General features: G+C 37.9%; 1 non-coding gene across 1 annotated transcript; it reads left to right on the top strand.

The window, feature by feature from the left end:
- Nucleotides 1–5,127: 5,127 nt before the first annotated feature.
- Nucleotides 5,128–5,249, top strand: LOC111824599. The gene has a single exon (XR_002827707.1). It is a non-coding gene; the product is annotated as a small nucleolar RNA SNORA26 (small nucleolar RNA).
- The last annotated feature ends 1,131 nt before the right edge of the window (nt 5,250–6,380 follow it).

Below are 6,380 nucleotides of genomic sequence, written 5' to 3'. Positions count from 1 at the left end.
GTTTCCTGGCTGCCATCAGCCCCTGCTACCGCTGCTCCCATGCGCTGCACCAGCCCCACTTGCACCCACTGACAGTGCAGAGCGATTGGGACCAGCGCTAGCAGCAGGTGTGAGTGGGGCCTATGCTATCAGTGGGTACCAGCGGTGGCTGCTGCCCTGATTGCCCCTCAGAAGCTGGGGGAGGTGGAGAAGCCCTCAGGGGCAATCGGGGCCAGCAGCCACCACTCGCACCCACTGATGGCGCCGAGCCATCGGGACTGGTGCCAGGCGCCGGCAGTGGTGTGAGCAGCAGCTCTGGCACTGGCAGTGAGTGAAAGCGGTGCCAGCAGCAGGTGTGAATGCCCGGTGGGACCACAGCATGTGGGAGCAAAGTATTTTCAGTAACCAGCAGAGGCTCATCCAGATTACAGCGACCGGTGCCCACCTTGGTCTGGCACCCCCGCTCACCTGCTCCACCATCCTGCTGCAGCCAATGCCTGCCATGTCCCGTGCTCTGCCACCTGCTGCTGACGCCTGCCATGTTCCATGCCCCCCTGGTGGTCAGCGCACATCATAGTGACTGGTTGTTCGGTTGTTCCACCTTTCGGTCTATTTGCATATTAGGGTTTTATAATATAGATATTGAGATACACTTCCCTCTAAATTCTCACCACATCATGGAACGTAATAAGAGCCACCTAACTGATGAGATTTCACATTCCTGACCAGGTGGCATCCCAGATAAACATGGATCATTTGGCTGGCATTATTGCACTCTTCAAGCTGAGATTTAATCACTTGCTTAAAAACACAGGGGCATACTTACTCGGTATCTCTTCTGTTTTAAGAAAGAGAAAGCAATTTAGAAAAATAGATGATGTGTAAAAGATGAAATTCTATGATTTGAGCAGAATAACTTTAAGAATTCTTGAGATAATAGCGTTTGGTCAGATCAGTAAGCATGATGAGTGCTTTTACATGGCAGCACCATCCACTGAAGTCCAGAAATAGCAGCTATGGCCATGCCTGCACACAGACTTTGCTAATCAATTTGGTCCAATGTGACAGTTGGAGTAGGCCTCAGAACCTGTGCAGACACAGAGCAGGATCATACACGATTCACTAGGCTGAATAACTAGTTACCCTTCTCAAGTTTCATTTTCCAAACACATATAGTATCTTTCCTTCTGAAGGCTCTAAATTAAATTTTAAAACACTGATAATTACCCACAGAGGACCTACTGTGTGCAAATGACAATGTGATGTAGATGATGATGATAACAATAATAAAAATATTTCTAGAAGATAGAAAGGTATATGTTTTCCCCTGCAGTAGCTTATAAATGAGGCATCAAGAAAGTAAATACATAAACATACACGGAAAGAATGCTTATGACATTCATGATAGCAATAATGACAAACCATCTGTTTGGGCTATGAGAATGTTTATATTACAGTGTCTTTATCTTTGATTTTTATGAAATAAGCCTTTAAAACTAAAAGAGAAATGAGAGCAATTTGAAAGAAAAAGAAATATGCAATCTTTAGTGCACGGTACAGTAGTTTTCTTTATTTTCTTTCTGAAAAGCATGGTGCAAGGATTGTTCTGGAATGCAAATCATCATAAATTCTGGCCTACAAGTGCATGACTAATCTAATTGCAGGCAGAGAGGATCGTGTGCTAATGCTCTCACTAGAGATCTGTACTAAATGATTTGCTCAGAGAGCAATTGATGCCCCTAGAAAACTTTGAAAAATGTTCTAGTTAGAAGCAACTTTGTCCATGTCATATATTTTCTGTTTTTATCTCCATCATTTTTATTCTTTAGGACATTCGGATGAAAATTTCATCTCTTTTGCTAGAGGGTTCATATGCTTCTGCTTATTCCTCACCTGAAATCATGAGCTCATTTTGACAGTATAAGATGCCAAATTGGGTGTCATGGAAATCATAGTGCAGAACCCCAACCCCCAGTCACTACTCAGACAAGAAAAAAGAAAGAAAAAATAAATAAAGGCCAGTAATTTGTCTTCAGAGCATGAAACCCATTACTTATAAATTATTGTTAATTATATATTGAGATAAATATAGAATCATATTTCTACCAGCCTTGGAAATAGACAAGCTCTTAAAAATTTATTGGTGTAAAAAAATTATAAAAATTATAAAAAAACTTTATTGGTGTCCTTAAGATTTGGATGATATAAAATAATAAATCACTATGTATGCCTGCAGTCTTTTGAGATCCTCAAAAACATTACTGCAGAATTGCAAATACTGCAGTGAGTATAGCAGCAGCTCTATTCAACTCTCCTTTATCTATTCAAATGGGGGAAAATTACTTCAAATAATATAGAAAAGCTGTTGGCCTGCCACATTGCACACCTCCACTGTTGTGTGCCACTTCGCCTCACCGAGCACTTGCCAGGCAATTCAACCTGCCCAGAAACCTCAATGTGCAGAATCCAATGCTGTTAGTGCTCAGATCATTACCCAACTCCATCTAGAAGAGCCAAAATTAACTAGTGGACTTGAAGTAGGGAAGAAATTTGTATAAAGGAATAAAATAGAGGAACTTATAGGTTAGGAGGACAATAAAGTTGGATTTCACGAGTACATATGGAATACCTTAACATAGATACCATGAAGATTATCATTGACCAATATGTAAGCATCATAAAATATTTTTAAAGGAGTAAGTAATAAAAATTCAATACATTTTGCCCCTCTACTATAGTTTATTTCATATTGGCTGGATTTTCTTGGGATATCAATATACCAGGAGACTTAAGCTATTTCAGTTATCAGATAATATCAGTTTCTAGACCTATAGCCTGGGTAAATGTAATTGAGACTAACAGAAGTTTTGAAGGCCAAAGAACATCTTTGACTTATATATCAGTTAAAAATATATCCAACAAAACTTTTTTGAGTACTTTCTTTGTTGCTACTCACTAAATTAGGCAAAGAGTACTCAAAAATAAATAAGGCCAATTTTTTGCCCGTTTGCTTTTCACAATCAATTTGTGAGATACATATAATTGAAATCCAAAGAAATAAACACTGGAAGAGAGTTACAGTCAAAATGCCATGAATGTACAGAGGAGAGAGCAATTAACTTAGCAATGGAGTAAAAAAGGGATAAAGATGACTTAAATTGGGCCTATTAAAAGAATGAAATTGGAACAGAAAATGGGAGAAAATGACATTTTAGACTAAGTAAATATCCTATGCAGAAAATCAAAACTGTGAAAAAAAATGTTCTCTGTTATGGGAAAAGTATACATCTGATTTTTTGTTCGTGTTTGTTGTTTTTGTTTTTTTAAAGCCTGAGTTATAACATTAGAAATGTAGGTGAAAGATGGTTAGGAAATGGATGGAATATAATGTTTAAATGGATGTCATGCTAAAGAAAATTTAAATCATTTTGAATTAAAATTTTTCATATGAGAGACCTATAAGATCAGATCTGTGTTTCTGAAAGAGAAATGGTGGGCAGTCTAAAGAATAAATTTGAGGTAGGCGGGGCAGATAGCAGAAAGACAATTCAGGATACTAGTTTAATAGACCAATCAAGACAGGATGATAACCTGAACTAAAACAGTGAGACCAGGAATAAAGAACATGGAATGTTGACTGATGAGGAATATGGGAAGAGAGAGAAAATATTTTGGAGGAAAGTATAGCATTCTGAGCAAAAAGTGAATGGGCATCGACATAGATAAGGAATTCCAAAGAATATGTTTTAAGGGAAAATATGTACTGGACAGGTTTCAGTAATTGCTGTAACAAACAATCTGAAATTTTTAATAGCTTAACAAATAGAACTATTTCATTTGTTTAAATTTCATTATTAAGGATGGGATGTCTCTGCTCCACACAGTCACTGAAGGATTTAAGCTTCTTCCCTCTATGGTCATACCCAGCAGACAGGAAGGTAGAGGCTGGAAAGTAAATGTAGGTTTTATGGACTAGACCTAGACATGTGCACATAACTTTAATCAACACTCTTTTAATCAAACTCCATCATTTTACTACACCTAACTGAAAAAAAGGCTGGGAAATATGGTCTGGAGATATAACAAGGAGAAAGAAGGAAGTTAAATAATTTGTTGAAAAACTAACCAGTCTCTGCCATAGGTTAAGTGAAGATATCCAGAAAGCAGGTGGATCTCTAGAATTCAAGAAAAGCTATAATGGGAGATAAAGATTCAGAAATCATAACTATACAGAAGAAAGAGACAGTGTGGTCAAGGGACAGTATGTATCTTAAGAAAAGAAGTTACTTCTACAAAAGTACCTACTACACAGAGTGGATCTGAAAATTAGGTATAGTTATTATACGATAATTCTCTATCCTTGCTTTCTGAATCATGGTCTTTTGGGGAACAGAGCAGTGTGATCTCATAAGAACATAGATGTGTGAGTGTTTCTGTCCCTGATCAATAAAATATCTATCTATCTATTGACCTATCTATAGCTACAGATTATATATATATATATATATATATTCTGATAAAACACTGTAGAAGACACTGTACTAGGAACTTGGGATCTGGCTGTAAACATAAGCCTTTGTGGACCTAACATTCTTTCTATAGCATTAAAACGAAATAAGCCAATCAGAGAAAGGTAAGTATACATGATCTCGCTCATATGTGGAATCTAATGAACAAAATAAACTGATAAATAAAATAGAAACAGACACATGGAAGCATGGAACAGACTGATGAATTTCAGAGGGAAGGCAGGGGGGAGAGGGGAGAGAGGAGAGAGTGATTAACCGGGGAACTGATATGCATATATGCATAACCCATGGACACAGACAAGACTGGCGAAGGCCTGGCCGGGGGTTAAGGGGTAGAAGGGGTTAATGGGGAGAAAAACATAAACAAACAAAGGAGACATCTGTAATACTTTCAACAATAAATATATATTAAAAAATTAAAAACAAATTGCTCCATTATTTCTATGATTTTGTGATAAAAGAACAAATCAGAAGTACAGGATGGGATGAAATGATAGAAAAACTACTGACTGGTCTACTCTGACAAAGGAGACTTATGAGAGACTTTCATGTGGGCCCCAAAGATGAATAAGTTATAAACTCTAGCCCTTAAAAAATATAGCTGGTGACACCCTTTCCTGTGCCCTTTTAAGGTTGACGCAGTGCCTTAAGAGGCTAACACAGAAGGGTAAACTGAGTCTCCATAAAACCCAGAGAAGAGATGGTAAAACTCCTCTTTGGATCCTGTCTGGAGTCACAGCTGAAAAAAAAAAGCTGGTGAAAGGAAAGTGTAAGACCTTCATATAAACAAGTGTATTACAGAACAGAAAGCTAAAAGAAAGATACACATAAAATGCTTTTGAATGTCTGGGAGGGAGAGATGCCTCATGTAGGGAAGAAAGGTGTCCAACAAGAAAACACTGGTCTTTGCCATGTGCCTCCAAGGACACAATGTAGAAATGTGGTGCGGCTGGTCTTCTGGGGGCAGAAAGGGCCAGGCTAATTACAACTGTGGGAGGTGAAGCAGCATAAAAATGTTTAGGAAATAATTTTACTCTAATATACAGAGGGTGGGGGAAACAGATAACCAGTTGAAAAGATCATGGAAACAAGATACTAAAGGGCTGGATTGGATTGAAGAGACAATAGACCAGTGGTTTTAAACCTTTTTCATCTCATGGCACACATAAACTAATTACTAAACTGTAGCACACCAAAAAAATATATTAGCTGGATGGTGTGGCTCAGTGGTTGAGCATCTACCCATGAACCAAGATGTCATGGTTTGATTCCCGGTTGAACATACCCGGGTTGTGGGCTTGATCCCTAGTGAGAGGCATGCAGGATCAATGATTCTCTCTCATCATTGATGTTTCTATCTCTTTCTCCCTTCCTCTCTGAAATCAATAAAATAAATATATTATATACATGATATGATATGATGATATGATATGATATTTTTGCCAATTTGACAAAAAATAGTTATAATTTTGATTCATTCACACTAGACAACTATTGTTTTGTTGGCTGTTGTAATTTTTTACTTGACAATCCAAGGGAAAAGAGGTCTGACTCCTCACTGAACAGTCGGGTATTACATGTTTTAAAAATTCTTGCGGTACACAGGTTGAAAACCACTGCAATAGACTAAAGAAAATCACCTCAAAAGAGATCATGTGTGAATTAGATCATTGCAGTGGCCATGAAAGAAAGCAGTGAGTCACAGGAATTAGAAGCGATAGGACATCACATTTTTCAGCAAGTATTTATTAAGTGCCTACTATGCACCAAATATTATTAGATTCTGGGGTCAAAACATTCTTTCCTTTCTCATTAATGCTTCAGGAAACAAAAGAGTGTCCATCTACACAGACTTCATATGCTGTAGTTCTT

This window comes from Myotis lucifugus, unplaced genomic scaffold (genome assembly GCF_000147115.1).
Source record: "Myotis lucifugus unplaced genomic scaffold, Myoluc2.0 scaffold_2796, whole genome shotgun sequence".
In the NCBI taxonomy this organism is placed as follows: Eukaryota; Metazoa; Chordata; class Mammalia; order Chiroptera; family Vespertilionidae; genus Myotis; species Myotis lucifugus.
Note: the sequence above shows the minus strand (reverse complement) of the source record. Positions and strands in the feature narration are given on the sequence as shown.